General features: G+C 36.5%; 1 non-coding gene across 1 annotated transcript; it reads right to left on the bottom strand.

Moving 5' to 3' along the window:
• Nucleotides 1-15199: 15199 nt before the first annotated feature.
• On the bottom strand, nt 15200-15272 carry Trnat-agu. Its single transcript has one exon. It is a non-coding gene; the product is annotated as a tRNA-Thr (tRNA).
• Between the last annotated feature and the right edge of the window lie 5317 nt (nt 15273-20589).

The raw sequence follows: 20589 nt of genomic DNA, 5'->3' as shown, positions 1-20589 counted from the left end.
TACATAATCACCGTTCGGACTCAATTTGATCTATAGTTATACTAAAACTACATAATCAGCGTTCGGACTCAATTTGATCCATGGTTTTACTAAAACTACATAATCAGCGTTCGGACTCAATTTGATCCATAGTTATATTAAAACTACATAATCAACGTTCGGACTCAATTTGATCCATAGTTATATTAAAACTACATAATCAACGTTCGGACTCAATTTGATCCATAGTTATATTAAAACTACATAATCACCGTTCGGACTCAATTTGATCTATAGTTATACTAAAACTACATAATCACCGTTCGGACTCAATTTGATCCATGGTTTTACTAAAACTACATAATCAGCGTTCGGACTCAATTTGATCCATGGTTTTACTAAAACTACATAATCACCGTTCGGACTCAATTTGATCTATAGTTATATTAAAACTACATAATCACCGCACGGACTCAACTTTATCCATAGTTATACTAAAACCACATAATCACCGCACGGACTCAACTTTATCCATAGTTATTGAAAAACTGCATAATCAACGTTCGAACTCAATTTGAACCATAGTTATACTAAAACTGCATAATCACCGTTCGTACTCAATTTGATCTATATTTATATTAAAACTATATAATCACCGTTCGAGATTTGTGTATTAATGAGATATTAGTCAGACAGGTCCAGCCTTTTTCTAGATTTGATTTCCCATTTGTAGTACACATGTACGAATGATTAAACCTAGTTATAATTATAATGGCGGACAATCGATCAAAATATCCATATCATTAGCGTGATTGTCCGCTATTTAGGTAATTAGGTTAATAATATACCACAGGAATAGCGCCATGAATTATTATTAATATTTCACGCTCTTTTTTTTTTATCTAACTTCTAACCAATACCTAATTGATTAAACTTATAAGATTAGTGCACTATAAATGTTAAGACTCCTCTCTTCAGGATTTCGACCCCTTGTCTCAAATCATCGCTTTCAGTCCCGCAGAGTCGATACCATTGTATGACGCAGCTTGATATTTACTGTTCGAAATATATACTGCATCCATAACTTAACTACGTGGGGCTACCACTCACTTGTGTGACTTTAAACTGTTGATTATCACCAATGAAATACAGTTTTGAGTTTCCTAGTAAAAGTTTTAATAAATACGAAAATGATCCTGTTTGTTTGTATAATCATTTCATTACTATCGATTAAACAGAATACTGACATGCTCAAAAAAACGAAGGGAAATCAAACAAAATATAGATCTGTATGAAGACTTTTGAAAAAGTACAACACTAAAATGACCAGATGTTCAGGAAGGTTAAGCGTTTTTTACGGCTTTATCGACGACACCAGCCATATATCCGGGTTATGTCACTTCCTCCTCAAATAAAAACTAGAGTGATGACAGCGGAACCAGCGAGCATTTCAACAATCATATACGTTGTCTGGCTTCATTCCGCACAAGGAAATGAAATATCTCCCCGCGTCAATAATCAACATCTGTCACGGAAATCATGATTATGGGAAAAATTGATGAATACCAAACTAAATGGAACATTTATACAAAATGATAATGACCCTTTCAATAAAGGTATATTGTTTCCTGGCTTTGGCTCATCGACTGATATAGTATACACCACGGTACATAAGGAGATATCATTGATAGTTTGTGTAAGCCTCAAAAATCTTACATTGCATTACAAAACAGAGGAGTCCGACTAATAAAGAATGTTTTCAAGGGTCTCCATACAAATTTAGATATTTTGTTTGTTTGTATGATGTTCTCGTTTTATCGGTCTTGTGTTATAAATACAGTTTTGTTATTTGTCGGTAGTAACTGTTGTTTCGGTAGTCCCATTAATGCTTTTCTATGACATTTAGAAAACAAAAACAAACAAAAAACAAAAATCCCGTCATTTTATCTTGTGCTTATTACTCTCCGGCTGTTGTACCGAATTATCATAACCAAAATCCAAATGATTTGCGTAGTTCTACAGCAGATGTTGTCAATTTTCTGAAACATGGTTATATGCAATATGGCAAGAAAAAACAGACAAAAACACTAAATAATTTGATCTACAAACAGCAAATTCGCGCAAACTATCATATTGTTTAAGATATCTTTTGAAACTATTAATTTGTTAATATAACTAGGTTAATCAAATTTTCATATTTAAATACATTATTCCTGGATGTAGAATGACATTTCTAAGCTACGTCTCAATTTTCATTAATGTTTCATTTTATCACGTTTTGTTCAAGTTATCTAACACTCACAAACCTACATAATGTAGACAATACTCTGTCATTCTTGTATCAATACGTCATTACTTTGACAGGTTGGATAGAATTATTTTATGCGATGAACTCAAGCGTTCAACTGATATTTTCTGTCGCGTGTTTAAGACGTATGACAGATAGAGCTGTCCTGATCTATGAAGCCCTTATGTATACCGTCGCCGTACAATACTTGTTACTAAAGTCTAAGTAGAGCTGTTATGACCTATGAAGCCCATCCCACCGCCGTACAATACTTGTTACTGAAGTCTAGGTAGGGCTGTCATGATCTATGAAGCCCTTATGTATACCGTCGCCGTACAATACTTGTTACTGAAGTCTAGGTAGAGCTGTCATGATCTATGAAGCCCAACCCCTTTCACCGCCGTACAATACTTGTTACTGAAGTCTAAGTAGAGCTGTCATGATCTATGAATTCCAGCTCCTCCCAACGCTGTACAATACTTGTTAATGCCGTCTTAGTAGAGCTGTCATGATCAATTAATCCCAAGCCCCTACCGTCGCGGAACATTCGTGTTACAGGATGAAATTTTGCTTTAGAAACAAAGAAATTACCACTGATTTTCGAAAGGCATTTGATTCGGTTTTAGACTTGGGCTACGTAGAAAAGCTCAGAAAAGTGAATTAACTGCAAAAATGTTCAATTTTTTTAAAATCTAAAAGCAAATACTCAATCTGTAAACATTAAAAGTTATTTCCTGAAATGTTTCAAAAGTAATGCCGATAAAAAAGAAGGGGGGATTGATCGCCATTTCGGTTTGCCATTTATCTAAATGACCTAGAAAATTTTCTTGAAGATCATAGTGTTTGGAATCGCTTGCTTGCAATAGAAAGTATTGCTGTATGCAATAATAAAACTGTTAATAATTCAGATGCTACTATTAATAAGTCTATTGGAGGAGGGACTCCTATCTGCTCCGCTTTGAATTATATTGTAACCATTGGAAGCTGAAGTAAATACCAATAAAACAAAATATAGTTTAAAACAAAACACGGCTTCATTTCACTTACCACATTTAATTAAGAAATTAAGATTCTTGTGTCATTCTTTGATCTGAGTATCTAATAAGTTACAATGGGAGTACAATTGTATTTTCAAGCGAAAATTAAATGTTAGGAACAGTCAAGAAAAAAATATGTTTGTTGTTTATAAGAAAAAAAAGACATATTTCACTAACTGTATATCTCCAATTAATTTTTATGATTCGTATGAAGTATTTTACTTCTGTATTCAGCAGACGTGTGAGGTTTGAGAACAAACAGTTCTTTAGACGTATATTCAAAAACTAAACGTCTGTTAAATTGTATTTATTGTCAATATCAATACAAATGAGATGACGTAAAAAGAATGGCTCCCGTTTATCCCCAGCCACTAAGGTTGGCGTACAATTCATGTTAATTTTTAATGATATACTAACATTATTATTATGTTTGTTTGTTTGTTTATTGCTCGTGCTCATTTTAATGTTTAATTTTGACGGATTAGTTGTCTTGGAGTTTGTTACGTAACGCCAATACATGGGTATCACAACATGTTTTAATGGAAATGCATGATTTGCGCTTTTGACAACTTTGTTTTCTAATTTTATCAAAAAGGTTTCATTGTGTTTCTATTCTTGTTTTGATGTCGAGTGAATTCGGTGTACGTGCAGACAGTTTTATTTTTCTGTAATTTGTTCAAGTTGACAGAGTATAAGTATGGTTATGTAAGGTATTGCTACGCATAGAAATCTACATTCCAAACTAATTCATTCATATTCCATATATAACAATAAATAACATATGTATATTTCCATTTGTTAAATCCATCAATCATATTAACTTAAAAGTCAAAGAAACGACTGCAAATTACAGATTCTTTGTAGTTGAATGTGGCGTGATTTTCACAAAAATGTCTGTACATATGTCTTTGATGTTTTCACTTCTACGTGGCTACAACGAATTGACAGACAATATTCGTTAAGTGAAGCTCAATAAATAACAATTACTAATTAACAACAATACAATTAAGGGCTATCTATAGAGCAGAATAATTTTGAATTTCAAATTCAAATAAATATATCTATTTTGCTTAAAAGTAGTCAAGTGATATACCAAAATGTTGTCTAAACAGGTAGTTTCTTAAAATTATCAATAATTTCCTGTATATCCTAACAGTTCTGTAGAGTTACTTTGTGGTAAGATGTAGCATGGAATAATTCTTAGTCACACAAATAACTAAACCTGAAAACTAACGAAGGTGTTATGCTCACAATTATCTTTAGCACAGGGTAGGAAAATTTGTTTGACTGGATTTGATTTTATGTACATATAAACACTTACTTTGTTTTGACCTTGAAATGCAAAAGGTGCCTGTGAATAACATTACATAAATATGGCATAAAGGGAGGCATGTCAATCAATAAAAATGCCCCTATATCACACTTTTAAGACATCTGATCACAGTAAGTAGCAACCTTAAAGATAAATTGTTAAACTGCTCAGTTTGGGGCATTTTTCAGAAATATGCATATTTTACCCCAAACCGATCCGTTGAATATTGTTTTTTCTTCTAAAAGCAGTCTTATTGCCATCTCTAGAGTTCTTAATAGTGTCAAATAAGAACAATTTTGATGTTGGAAACACCTCCTTATTTTCCATATTTGTGTGATATCATTCATAACCACCATTTGCATTACAATTTTAAAATAAAAACAGTGTTTATACATATTATGAAGACAAATACCAATTATCCTATTTTGTGCTTTAGACATTTTTGAGCAAAACTACTTGGCTGTTTTTTACAATATATGCGAAACAATTGAGCTAATTATGTCCTCCTGAAACATGCATTATTCGCATGTGTTGTTGAAATTTAAAAACAGCTTAACAAATTATATATCAAGTCTCATGGTTTGTAATGATACAGACTAAAAGTTAATTCTGTTAAATTGCACCATGATAAGAATTTATAGGATTATAAAATATCACTGTTTTGACTGGATTTGAAGTTTATATCACAGGCACTTGCATAGAAAACTGGATTTTTATTTTTTTTTTTTTTTTTTTTTATGGCAGCAGTATTTGTACTGTGAAAGGTTGGCAACTCCGCTACGAGGGCAGCGGCACCCCAACTCACTTCAATCGACTAAAAATACAATTATTCAAACTGACACGGCGGATACTATTATACTACTGTCATCTAGAAACATTAATCTTAGCCTATCGCATCACTCAATGCGAATTGTTACATCCAAAACAATAATCCGTGAAAACATCGCCAAATTCCTCATTCAGGCCACCATTTTTCAAACGATTCCCTCAGTCTGTCCAGATTCCTCATTTACCATTTACATACGTTGTTGAAAGGCAAGGCACTTATCTAATCGACTGTCACCAGGTCACTTTTAAGGGTCACCTCGGCATACTTTGTTTTATATGGCATGTACAGGTCGTTGTATGTGAGATCACGGACTAATAAAAAAAAACATGTTTCTATGCCAGTGATGCGATTGTCCTTTTTTTTTTAAATACATCATTTCGGTATTGTTGAAACTTCGTTTAGAAATCAAAAGATTGCATGTAACGGTGCTCAATAAATTGGCCAAGAGAGGGTCTCGGCGTTATATGTATGCCATGCACTGGCAGTACCGATTGGAATTTTGCGAAGTTGTTAACATTTTGATGGGGGAATAGCTGATAGTTATTTGATATTTTGTTTTCAAATTGAACTTGTCATTTCTGTACGGTTATGTCTGTCTGTAATTAAAAAAATATCATGAGCCCCCACATGACTAGTTAAAAATATAAAGACCACACATTTCCGGTAAATTTCAAGGTTATTTTTTGTAGGCCTAATTGAAATTGACTGTAGTTTGAAAATCAACAGTTTGCAACCGTCGGTTCGTGTAATTTGTTAAAAAGGTGTCCTATATTTATATTGTATAATTTTAAAGTAACTCTGAGAATATCTAACATTGTGGGACTCATGAAATAAATTATAGATTGATCATATAATGTACAAATCGTTTGGCAGGTCTGAAGTATGATCTTCGTATTTAAGGACGACATGATAGTTGCAAAATTTGTGGAAATAAATAAACAGGTCTGAAGTAAGCAATGTTGGTATACTACCAGTAACCTGATACAGTCTTATCCTGATTTCAGCAAACGGGCGATCATATAATCATATAAATACGCATTTTGTTCGACCTTTCTGAAAAAATATGCTAATCAATCCTGCCCCTTTTCTTTTTTTTAAGTATGAAATGTCGAGGCCTATACATATGTGATTCATGATTATAAAGCATCGTTCATTCGACGAAATTTTTCAAATAATCGTTAATTAGACGAAACTCTTCAAATGGCCTAATGCGTTTTCCGGACAATATGCGGGTTATGAAAATCCATGCGGAGATGGCCCCCAAAAGTGCACCTGGAGACAGCCGATTATATAATAGCATGACCCTTCCACCCCGTATGTAAATGAGGAATCTTGACAGGCTGAGGGAGCAATTTGAAAAATGGTGTCCTGATGAAGGATTCGGCGATGTTTTCACGGGATATTGTGTTTTGGATGTAACAATTCGTATGTAGCAATTTGGTAGATTAAAGATGAATGTTCCTTGATAACGGCAGTTTATAGTATATTTATTTATTGCTCGTGCGAATGTAAGCGTTTAACTTTGACGGATTAGTTGTCTTAGATTTTTATTTTTGATATGTCTTTGGTGTTTACACTTTGTCTGCGTGGCTACAACGCATTGGGTTTCCTCATAGACAATATTTGTTAAGTGAATCTCAATAACAATTACAATGTATTTATTCAAAACAATGTAATCAAATACTTTTTAACAATTTATTATTTCCTCAAAACAGGGTGCAGACTTGACATTTGAGCAAATGTGTTTTCACATATACATAGTCTCGTATTTTAAAATCTAACAAGCGTCCAATAAGTGAATGCTATTGTAACCTGAATATTATACGGCAGTCGCTGTACAATACATGTTGCCGTAGAGCAAGTAGAGCTGTCATGATCTATGAAGCCCTTATGTATACCGTCGCCGTACAATACTTGTTACTGAAGTCTAAGTAGAGCTGTCATGATCTTTGAAGCCCTTATGTATACCGTCGCCGTACAATACTTGTTACTGAAGTCTAGGTAGAGCTGTCATGATCTATGAAGCCCTGATTCATACAGTCGCCGTACAATACTTGTTACTGAAGTCTAAGTAGAGCTGTCATGATCTATGAAGCCCTTATGTATACCGTCGCCGTACAATACTTGTTACTGAAGTCTAGGTAGAGCTGTCATGATCTATGAAGCCCTTATGTATACCGTCGCCGTACAATACTTGTTACTGAAGTGTAACAGGAGAGGAGAAAATGTAGCGGCCAGACCGGGGTTCGAACCCGGGACCTCCGAACACTAGCCGGATGCTCTACCAATTGAGCTACCTGGTCACCGATGATCGACCCAGTCCAGTCCCGCTACACACCCCCCTCCTTTTTTTTTCAAGTCTTCATCCTCGAAGACACACGAGACCCTTATACCACCACCGTGGGTATTTTAGTTGGGCGCCAATTTTGTAACAGGAGCATGTCGGGGCCAGTTTGCGTACGTCAAACTGCACCCGACTCGCCCTTGTGGACCAACAACCCAGGTTCGATGGGTAACTTGTATCTGTCGTATAGAGAGAGAACAAACGTCTTGAACTACAATAAACACTTTATTAACGATGACTTAAACATTTACAACATAAAATTACATATAAATGGACAGCAGCATAGGCCTAGCTATATAATAAACATCCTAACCAAAAACCACCCCCATACCTGTACGACCTAACTAAACCCAACATCCCAACTAATACTACCCACCCAAGACCCTACATACCCTAACGTTACATTAGTACTAGCGCGAAAGACGTGACAGCACACAGGAAACTAATCCATCAGACTGCCCAGTATACGATACACCACCCTGAATTGATCCCACTTTTTAACAATACAAAACTATATGGACCAATCACGACAGAGGATACACAGGCACGACAGACACTGACGAAAAAGCAAGCGACTACGAACAATGCACGACAAAAACATCGACCAGAGACAGAACACGTGAACAGAGGACTAGCAAAGGTCAAAGTGACACAGGTACACATAGTACAGACACAACATATAGACATGACATATAGTTAGCGTTAAGCTTAACCCTGTCAGCTTAACCTGTCAGTACATATACGATAACATCCCCCGCTACACACCTCCCTTCTTTGAAAAAGTTAGCCCCCGTTTTTATGAAGTTAAATACATATAAAATATAATTGAGAGTTAAAAACAAACAAAAAATATATCACTATGGCATACACATTTTCAATTATAAAGTCTGTAATTCTGAAATAGATATGAAAGTGAAAACACCCGAACGAATAGTACTTCCGGAATGTCTCTGGTAATATTGCATTTTTAGCACAGTTCAATTACACATCCTAGGTCTTCCTTCATCAGGTCGTGGTAGCCACAGTCATCGGTGTTGATTACTGATTCCTCCCCGCTTACTCGTCCATGGTCACGTTGGTAGCAATAGGCCATCCATCTCCTTTTTTTTAAAACTTGGACCGGAACTCCTCTTCCCTACAACGATGCCCCGTGGAAGCGTCAATTTCTCCCAAGTCAGACCTAGCAGTCGTGCGCCTACTCCCATGGCGACTTATCCTCCTATATGTACAAATTGACTGCTATCCACACTTTGGTTGATCTGAGAGAGACCAAAGATCCACCTGCAGGAATGTATACACTTTTGTTGGCCCATTCACCCAATCAATGTTTCCGATAGCCTCGTTTGCCCCTCCATTGACACATACAGCTCATACACCGGTACTTGACCAGTTCAATGGCTTGTATCTATTTCTATTCACCTTCACTATGACATACCCTCTTAAACTTCCCATTTCTACACTGTTAGGAGATAATTATATGGGAAATAATACCTAGTGTCATTTCCGGATATCCCTGTTGAGCCCACTCCTCTCACATTTGTGGTTTCCGACTCTCCCTTTCGTGCCACATTTATCTGACTATCAAACACACGAGCTTGTAGTACAGGCATTGTTTCGTTTGACAAGTCTTCACGGGACGTTCTATTTACGTCTACATGTGTCCCATAATACTTATTGACTAGAGACTAATAAAAATTAACAGAATTTGTGTTGTCTGTGTTGGATTATTAAATGTTAAATGAAAGGTTTTTTTCTGTATCTACACGTAATTCAATACCTTCTTTACAGAACATTTACGATTGCCTTATGTTGCCATCGTCCCTACAATATTGTATAGGCTCGAAATACTATCGACTGTTCGAACATTCTGATTATCGGCCATTACGGTTTACAGTGCCGCGCCCCGGTACCATTGGTGTACCTATTAGTTTATTTCCAATATCACTAATAAAACTGACCAATTTAAACAACTTGTAACAGGGATTTTATTTAAGACACTTCCTCCTCTCTATAAACAGAACAAGCTCTGGTCAAAACGACACCACTTTTGTAACAGGAGCATGTCGGGGCCAGTTTGCGTACGTCAAACTGCACCCGACTCGCCCTTGTGGACCAACAACCCAGGTTCGATGGGTAACTTGTATCGGTCGTATAGAGAGAGAACAAACGTCTTGAACTACAATTAACACTTTATTAACGATGACATGAACATTTACAACATAAAATTACATATAAATGGACAGCAGCATAGGCCTAGCTATATAATAAACATCCTAACCTAAAACCACCCCCATACCTGTACTACCTAACTAAACCCAACATCCCAACTAATACTACTCACCCAAGACCCTACATACCCTAACGTTACATTAGTACTAGCGCGAAAGACGTGACAGCACACAGGAAACTAATCCATCAGACTGCCCAGTATACGATACACCACCCTGAATTGATCCCACTTTTTAACAATACAAAACTATATGGACCAATCACGACAGAGGATACACAGGCACGACAGACACTGACGAAAAAGCAAGCGACTACGAACAATGCACGACAAAAACATCGACCAGAGACAGAACACGTGAACAGAAGACTAGCAAAGGTCAAATAGACACAGGTACACATAGTACAGACACAACATATAGACATGACATATAGTTAGCGTTAAGCTTAACCCTGTCAGCTTAACCTGTCAGTACATATACGATAACATCCCCCGCTACAGAAGTCTAGGTAGAGCTGTCATGATCTATGAAGCCCTTATGTATACCGTCGCTGTACAATACTTGTTACTGAAGTCTAGGTAGAGCTGTCGTGATCTATGAAGCCCTTATGTATACCGTCGCCGTACAATACTTGTTACTGAAGTCTAAGTAGAGTTGTCATGATCTATGAAGCCCTTATGTATACCGTCGCCGTACAATACTTGTTACTGAAGTCTAGGTAGAGCTGTCATGATCTATGAAGCCCAGCCCCTCCAGCTGCGGTAAACTATATGTTACTAAAGTCTAAGTAGAGTTGTTATGACCTATGAAGCTCCAGTCCCTAATGCCGCTGTACAATACTTGTTACTGAAATCTAAGTAGAGTTGTCATCATCTATAAAGCCCAACCCCTCCAGCCTCGGTATAATACTTGCTACTTTAGCCTAAGTATAGCTGCCATAATCTATGAAGCTGTAGTCCCTACCATCGCTATACAATATTTGTTACTTAAGTCTAAGTAAAGCTGTAATGATCTATGAAGCCCATGTCCCTACTGTGGCCGTACAATACATGTTGCTGAGGTCTAAGTAGAGCTGGCATGATCTCTGAAGCCCTAGTCCCTTCCGCCGCTGTAAAAACTTATTAATAAAGTCTAATTAGAGTTGTAATGATCTATGAAACCCAGCACCTCCCACCGCCGTACAATACTTATTACTGAAGTCTAAGTAGAGCTTTTATTTCGCCGTACAATACAAATTGATGTTAATGATATACTAACATTATTAATTTGATATATTTAGTTTGCGTGTAGATTTGATGGATGAATTGGCCTAGATTCGGTTACGTAACGGCCATGTATAGGTGTAACGACATATTTTGATGGAAATGCATGATTTTCGCTTTTGACAACCGTTTTTCTAATCCTATTAATAATGTTTCATTGTATTTCTATTCCTGTATTCGTGTCGACTGAGTTAAAAGTGTGTGGAGGCAGTTTTATTTTTCTGTAATTCATTAAAGTTGACAAAGTATTATTATGGTCATGTAAGGTATTGTTACACATGAAAATCCGAACTAATTCATTAATGTTCCATGCATAACAATAAATAACATATGTATATTTCCATTTGTTAAATTCATCAATCATATTAACTTAAAAGTCAAAGAAACGACTGCAAATAACAGATTCTTTGTAGTTGAATGTGGCGTGATTTTCACAAAAAATGTCTGTACATAATTATGTCTTTGATGTTTTCACTTCTGCGTGGCTACAACGAATTGGGTATTCATCACAGACAATATTCGTTAAGTGAAGCTCAATAACAATTACTAATTAACAACAATACAATTAAGAGCTATCTATAGAGCAGAATAATGTTGAATTTCAAATACAAATAAATATATCTATTTTGCTTAAAAGTAGTCAAGTGATATACCAAAATGTTGTCTGAACAGGTGGTTTCTTAAAATTACCAATAATTTCCTGTAGATCCCAACAGTTCTGTAGAGTCACTTTGTGGTAAGATGTAGCATGGAATAATTCTTAGTCACACAAATAACTAAACCTGAAAACTAACGAAGGTGTTATGCTCACAAGTATCTTTAGCACAGGTAGGAACTTTTGTTTGACTGGTTTTGATTTTATGTACATATAAACATTTACTTTGTTTTGACCTTGAAATTCAAAAGGTGCCTGTGAATAACATTTCATTAATATGGCATAAAGGGAGGCATATCAATCAATACAAATGTCCCTATATCATACGTTTAAGATATCTGATCACAGTAAGTAGGAGCGTTTAAAGATAAATTGTTAAACTGTTCAGTTTGGGGCATTTTTCAGAAATATGCATATTTTACCCCAAACCGATCCGTTGAATATTGTTTTGTTTTCTAAAAGCAGTCTTATTGCCATCTCTAGAGTTATTAAAAGTGTCTAATAAGAACATTTTTGATGTTTTAAACACCTCCTTATTTGCGATGTTTGTGTGATATCATTCATAACCGCTATTTGCATTATATTTTAAAATAAAAACAGTGTTTATACATATTATGAAGACAAATACCAATTATCCTATTTTGTGCTTTAGACATTTTTGAGCAAAACTATTTGGCTCTTTTTTTACAATATATGCGAAACAATTGAGCTAATTATGTCCTCCTGAAACATGCATCATTCGCATGTGTTGTTGAAGTTTAAAAACAGCTGAACAAATTATATATCAACCGCAAGTCTTATGGTTTGTAATGTTACGGACTAAAAGTTAATTCTGTTAAATTGCACCATGGTAGGAATTTATACATCACTGTTTTGACTGGATTTGAAGTCTATATCACAGGCACTTGCATAGAAAACTGGATTTTTATTTTTAATTTTTTTTTTATGGCAGTAGTATTTGTACCGTGAAAGGTTGGCAACTCCGCTACGAGGGAAGCGGCACCCCACCTCACTTCAATCGACTAAAAATACAATTATTCAAACTGACACGGCGGATACTATTATACTACTGTCATCTAGAAACATTAATCTTAGCCTACCGCATCACTCAATGCGAATTGTTACATCCAAAACAATAATCCGTGAAAACATCGCCAAATTCCTCATTCAGGCCACCATTTTTCAAACGACTTCCTCAGTCTGTCCAGATTCCTCATTTACCATTTACATACGTTGTTGAAAGGCAAGGCACTTATCTAATCGACTGTCACCAGGTCACTTTTAAGGGTCACCTCGGCATACTTTGTTTTATATGGCATGTACAGGTCGTTGTATGTGAGATCACGGACTAATTAAAAAACATGTTTCTATGCTAGTGATGCGATTGTCCTTTTTTTTTTAAATACATCATTTTGGTATTGTTGAAACTTCGTTTAGAAATCAAAAGATTGCATGTAACGGTGCTCAATAAATTGGCCAAGAGTGGGTCTCGGCGTTATATGTATGCCATGCACTGGCAGTACCGGTTAGAATTTTGCGAAGTTGTTAACATTTTGATGGGGTAATAGCTGATAGTTATTTTATATTTTGTTTTCAAATTGAACTTGTCATTTCTATACGGTTATGCCTGTCTGTAATTAAAAAAATATCATGAGCCCCCACATGACTAGTTAAAAATATATAGACCACACATTTCCGGTAAATTTCAAGGTTATTTTTTCTAGGCCTAATTGAAATTGACTGTAGTTTGAAAATCAGCAGTTTGCAACCGTCGGTTCGTGTAATTTGTTAAAAAGGTGTCCTATATTTATATTGTATAATTTTAATGTAACTCTGAGAATATCTAACATTGTGGGACTCATGAAATAATTATAGATTGATCATATAATGTACAAATCGTTTGGCAGGTCTGAAGTATGATCTTCGTATTTTAGGACGACATGACAGTTGCAAAATTTGTGGAAATAAATAAACAGGTCTGAAGTAAGCAATGTTGGTATACTACCAGTAACCTGATACAGTCTTATCCTGATTTCAGCAAACGGGCGATCATATAATCATATAAATACGCATTTTGTTCGACCTTTCTGAAAAAATATGCTAATCAATCCTGCCCCCTTTCTTTTTTTTAAGTATGAAATGTCGAGGCCTATACATATGTGATTCATGATTATAAAGCATCGTTCATTCGACGAAATTTTTCAAATAATTGTAAATTAGACGAAACTCTTCAAATGGCCTAATGCGTTTTCCGGACAATATGCGGGTTATGAAAATCCATGCGGAGATGGCCCCCAAAAGTGCACCTGGAGACAGCCGATTATATAATAGCATGACCCTTCCACCCCGTATGTAAATGAGGAATCTTGACAGGCTGAGGGAGCAATTTGAAAAATGGTGTCCTGATGAAGGATTCGGCGATGTTTTCACGGGATATTGTGTTTTGGATGTAACAATTCGTATGTAGCAATTTGGTAGATTAAAGATGAATGTTCCTTGATAACGGCAGTTTATAGTATATCTATTTATTGCTCGTGCGAATGTAAGCGTTTAACTTTGACGGATTAGTTGTCTTAGATTTTTATTTTTGATATGTCTTTGGTGTTTACACTTTGTCTGCGTGGCTACAACGCATTGGGGATTCCTCATAGACAATATTTGTTAAGTGAATCTCAATAACAATTACAATGTATTTATTCAAAACAATGTAATCAAATACTTTTTAACAATTTATTATTTCCTCAAAACAGGGTGCAGACTTGACATTTGAGCAAATGTGTTTTCACATATACATAGTCTCGTATTTTAAAATCTAACAAGCGTCCAATAAGTGAATGCTATTGTAACCTGAATATTATACGGCGGTCGCTGTACAATACATGTTGCTGTAGAGCAAGTAGAGCTGTCATGATATATGAAGCCCTTATGTATACCGTCGTCGTACAATACTTGTTACTGAAGTCTAAGTAGAGCTGTCATGATCTTTGAAGCCCTTATGTATACCGTCGCCGTACAATACTTGTTACTGAAGTCTAAGTAGAGCTGTCATGATCTATGAAGCCCTGATTCATACAGTCGCCGTACAATACTTGTTACTGAAGTCTAAGTAGAGCTGTCATGATCTATGAAGCCCTTATGTATACCGTCGCCGTACAATACTTGTTACTGAAGTCTAGGTAGAGCTGTCATGATCTATGAAGCCCTTATGTATACCACCGCCGTACAATACTTGTTACTGAAGTGTAACAGGAGAGGAGAAAATGTAGCGGCCAGACCGGGGTTCGAACCCGGGACCCTCCGAACACTAGCCGGATGCTCTACCAATTGAGCTACCTGGTCACCGATGATCGACCCAGTCCAGTCCCGCTACACCCCCCCCCCCCCCCCCCCCCCCTCCTTTTTTTCAAGTCTTCACCCTCGAAGACACACGAGACCCTTATACCACCACCGTGGGTACTTTAGTTGGGCGCCAATTTTGTAACAGGAGCATGTCGGGGCCAGTTTGCGTACGTCAAACTGCACCCGACTCGCCCTTGTGGACCAACAACCCAGGTTCGATGGGTAACTTGTATCTGTCGTATAGAGAGAGAACAAACGTCTTGAACTACAATTAACACTTTATTAACGATGACATAAACATTTACAACATAAAATTACATATAAATGGACAGCAGCATAGGCCTAGCTATATAATAAACATCCTAACCTAAAACCACCCCATACCTGTACAACCTAACTAAACCCAACATCCCAACTAATACTACCCACCCAAGACCCTACATACCCTAACGTTACATTAGTACTAGCGAGAAAGACGTGACAGCACACAGGAAACTAATCCATCAGACTGCCCAGTATACGATACACCACCCTGAATTGATCCCACTTTTTAACAATACAAAACTATATGGACCAATCACGACAGAGGATACACAGGCACGACAGACACTGACGAAAAAGCAAGCGACTACGAACAATGCACGACAAAAACATCGACCAGAGACAGAACACGTGAACAGAGGACTAGCAAAGGTCAAAGTGACACAGGTACACATAGTACAGACACAACATATAGACATGACATATAGTTAGCGTTAAGCTTAACCCTGTCAGCTTAACCTGTCAGTACACATACGATAACATCCCCCGCTACACACCTCCCTTCTTTGAAAAAGTTAGCCCCCGTTTTTATGAAGTTAAATACATATAAAATATAATTGAGAGTTAAAAACAAACAAAAAATATATCACTATGGCATACACATTTTCAATTATAAAGTCTGTAATTCTGAAATAGATATGAAAGTGAAAACACCCGAACGAATAGTACTTCCGGAATGTCTCGGGTAATATTGCATTTTTAGCACAGTTCAATTACACATCCTAGGTCTTCCTTCATCAGGTCGTGGTAGCCACAGTCATCGGTGTTGATTACTGATTCCTCCCCGCTTACTCGTCCATGGTCACGTTGGTAGCAATATGCCATCCATCTCCTTTTTTTTTAAACTTGGACCGGAACTCCTCTTCCCTACAACGATGGCCCGTGGAAGCGTCAATTTCTCCCAAGTCAGACCTAGCAGTCGTGCGCCTACTCCCATGGCGACTTATCCTCCTATATGTACAAATTGACTGCTATCCACACTTTGGTTGATCTGAGAGAGACCAAAGATCCACCTGCAGGAATGTATACACTTTTGTTGGCCCATTCACCCAATCAATGTTTCCGATAGCCTCGTTTGCCCCTCCATTGACACATACAGCTCATACACCGGTACTTGACCAGTTCAATGGCTTGCATCTATTTCTATACACCTTCATTATGACATACCCTCTAAAACTTCCCATTTCTACACTGTTAGGAGATAATTATATGGGAAATAATACCTAGTGTCATTTCCGGATATCCCTGTTGAGCCCACTCCTCTCACATTTGTGGTTTCCGACTCTCCCTTTCGTGCCACATTTATCTGACTATCAAACACACGAGCTTGTAGTACAGGCATTGTTTCGTTTGACAAGTCTTCACGGGACGTTCTATTTACGTCTACATGTGTCCCATAATACTTATTGACTAGAGACTAATAAAAATTAACAGAATTTGTGTTGTTTGTGTTGGATTATTAAATGTTAAATGAAAGGTTTTTTTCTGTATCTACACGTAATTCAATACCTTCTTTACAGAACATTTACGATTGCCTTATGTTGCCATCGTCCCTACAATATTGTATAGGCTCGAAATACTATCGACTGTTCGAACATTTTGATTATCGGCCATTACGGTTTACAGTGCCGCGCCCCGGTGCCATTGGTGTACCTATTAGTTTATTTCCAATATCACTAATAAAACTGACCAATTTAAACAACTTGTAACAGGGATTTTATTCAAGACACTTCCTCCTCTCTATAAACAGAACAAGCTCTGGTCAAAACGACACCACTTTTGTAACAGGAGCATGTCGGGGCCAGTTTGCGTACGTCAAACTGCACCCGACTCGCCCTTGTGGACCAACAACCCAGGTTCGATGGGTAACTTGTATCTGTCGTATAGAGAGAGAACAAACGTCTTGAACTACAATTAACACTTTATTAACGATGACATAAACATTTACAACATAAAATTACATATAAATGGACAGCAGCATAGGCCTAGCTATATAATAAACATCCTAACCTAAAACCACCCCCATACCTGTACGACCTAACTAAACCCAACATCCCAACTAATACTACCCACCCAAGACCCTACATACCCTAACGTTACATTAGTACTAGCGAGAAAGACGTGACAGCACACAGGAAACTAATCCATCAGACTGCCCAGTATACGATACACCACCCTGAATTGATCCCACTTTTTAGCAATACAAAACTATATGGACCAATCACGACAGAGGATACACAGGCACGACAGACACTGACGAAAAAGCAAGCGACTACGAACAATGCACGACAAAAACATCGACCAGAGACAGAACACGTGAACAGAAGACTAGCAAAGGTCAAATAGACACAGGTACACATAGTACAGACACAACATATAGACATGACATATAGTTAGCGTTAAGCTTAACCCTGTCAGCTTAACCTGTCAGTACATATACGATAACATCCCCCGCTACAGAAGTCTAGGTAGAGCTGTCATGATCTATGAAGCCCTTATGTATACCGTCGCTGTACAATACTTGTTACTGAAGTCTAGGTAGAGCTGTCGTGATCTATGAAGCCCTTATGTATACCGTCGCCGTACAATACTTGTTACTGAAGTCTAGGTAGAGCTGTCATGATCTATGAAGCCCAGCTCCTCCAGCTGCGGTAAAATATATGTTACTAAAGTCTAAGTAGAGATGTTATGACCTATGAAGCTCCTGTCCCTAATGTCGCTGTACAATACTTGTTACTGAAGTCTAGATAGAGTAGTCATCATCTATAAAGCCCAACCCCTCCAGCCTTGGTATAATACTTGCTACTTAAGCCTAAGTATAGCTGCCATGATCTATGAAGCTGTAGTCCCTACCATCGCTATACAATATTTGTTACTTAAGTCTAAGTAAAGCTGTAATGATCTATGAAGCCCATGTCCCTACTGTGGCCGTACAATACATGTTGCTGAGATCTAAGTAGAGCTGGCATGATCTATGAAGCCCTAGTCCCTTCCGCCGCTGTAAAAACTTATTAATAAAGTCTAATTAGAGTTGTAATGATCTATGAAACCCAGAACCTCCCACCGCCGTACAATACTTATTACTGAAGTCTAAGTAGAGCTTTTATTTCGCCGTACAATACAAATTGATGTTAATGATATACTAACATTATTAATTTGATATATTTAGTTTGCGTGTAGATTTGATGGATGAGTTGGCCTAGATTCGGTTACGTAACGGCCATGTATAGGTGTAAAGACATATTTTGATGGAAATGCATGATTTTCGCTTTTGACAACCGTTTTTCTAATCCTATTAATAATGTTTCATTGTATTTCTATTCCTGTATTCGTGTCGACTGAGTAAAAAGTGTGTGGCGGCAGTTATATTTTTCTGTAATTCATTAAAGTTGACAAAGTATTATTATGGTCATGTAAGGTATTGTTACACATGGAAATCCGAACTAATTCATTAATGTTCCATACATAACAATAAATAACATAAGTATATTTCCATTTGTTAAATTCATCAATCATATTAACTTAAAAGTCAAAGAAACGACTGCAAATAACAGATTCTTTGTAGTTGAATGTGGCGTGATTTTCACAAAAAATGTCTGTACATATGTCTTTGATGTTTTCACTTCTGCGTGGCTACAACGAATTGGGTATTCATCACAGACAATATTCGTTAAGTGAAGCTCAATAACAATTACTAATTAACAACAATACAATCAAGAGCTATCTATAGAGCAGAATAATGTTGAATTTCAAATACAAATAAATATATCTATTTTGCTTAAAAGTAGTCAAGTGATATACCAACATGTTGTCTGAACAGGTGGTTTCTTAAAATTTCCAATAATTTCATGTAGATCCTAACAGTTCTGTAGAGTTACTCTGTGGTAAGATGTAGCATGGAATAATTCTAAGTCACACAAATAACTAAACCTGAAAACTAACGAAGGTGTTATGCTCACAATTATCTTTAGCACAGGGTAGGAACATTTGTTTGACTGGTTTTGATTTTATGTACATATAAACACTTACTTTGTTTTGACCTTGAAATTCAAAAGGTGCCTGTGAATAACATTTCATTAATATGGCATAAAGGGAGGCATGTCAATCAATACAAATGCCCCTATATCATACGTTTAAGACATCTGATCACAGTAAGTAGGAGCGTTTAAAGATAAATTGTTAAACTGTTCAGTTTGGGGTATTTCAGAAATATGCATATTTTACCCCAAAACGATCCGTTGAATATTGTTTTTTTCTTCTAAAAGCAGTCTTATTGCCATCTCTAGAGTTCTTAATAGTGTCTAATAAGAACATTTTTGATGTTTTAAACACCTCCTTATTTGCGATGTTTGTGTGATATCATTCATAACCGCCATTTGCATTACAATTTTAAAATAAAAAACAGTGTTTATACATATTATGAAGACAAATACCAATTATCCTATTTTGTGCTTTAGACATTTTTGAGCAAAACTACTTGGCTTTTTTTTTTACAATATATGCGAAACAATTGAGCTAATTATGTCCTCCTGAAACATGCATCATTCGCATGTGTTGTTGAAGTTTAAAAACAGCTGAACAAATTATATATCAACCGCAAGTCTTATGGTTTGTAATGATACGGACTAAAAGTTAATTCTGTTCAATTGCACCATGGTAAGAATTTATAGGATTGTAAAATATCACTGTTTTGACTGGATTTGAAGTCTATATCACAGGCACTTGCATAGAAAACTTGATTTTTAATTTTTTAATTTTTTTTTATGGCAGTACTATTTGTACCGTGAAAGGTTGGCAACTCCGCTACGAGGGAAGCGGCACTCCATCTCACTTCATTCGACTAAAAATACAATTATTCAAACTGACACGGCGGATACTATTATACTACTGTCATCTAGAAACATTCATCTTAACCTACCGCATCACTCAATGCGAATTGTTACATCCAAAACAATAATCCGTGAAAACATCGCCAAATTCCTCATTCAGGCCACCA

Source organism: Pecten maximus, chromosome 14, assembly GCF_902652985.1.
Source record: "Pecten maximus chromosome 14, xPecMax1.1, whole genome shotgun sequence".
NCBI classification, from domain to species: Eukaryota; Metazoa; Mollusca; class Bivalvia; order Pectinida; family Pectinidae; genus Pecten; species Pecten maximus.
The sequence above is the reverse complement of the archived record's forward strand: the minus strand, read 5'-3'. Positions and strand labels throughout refer to the sequence as shown.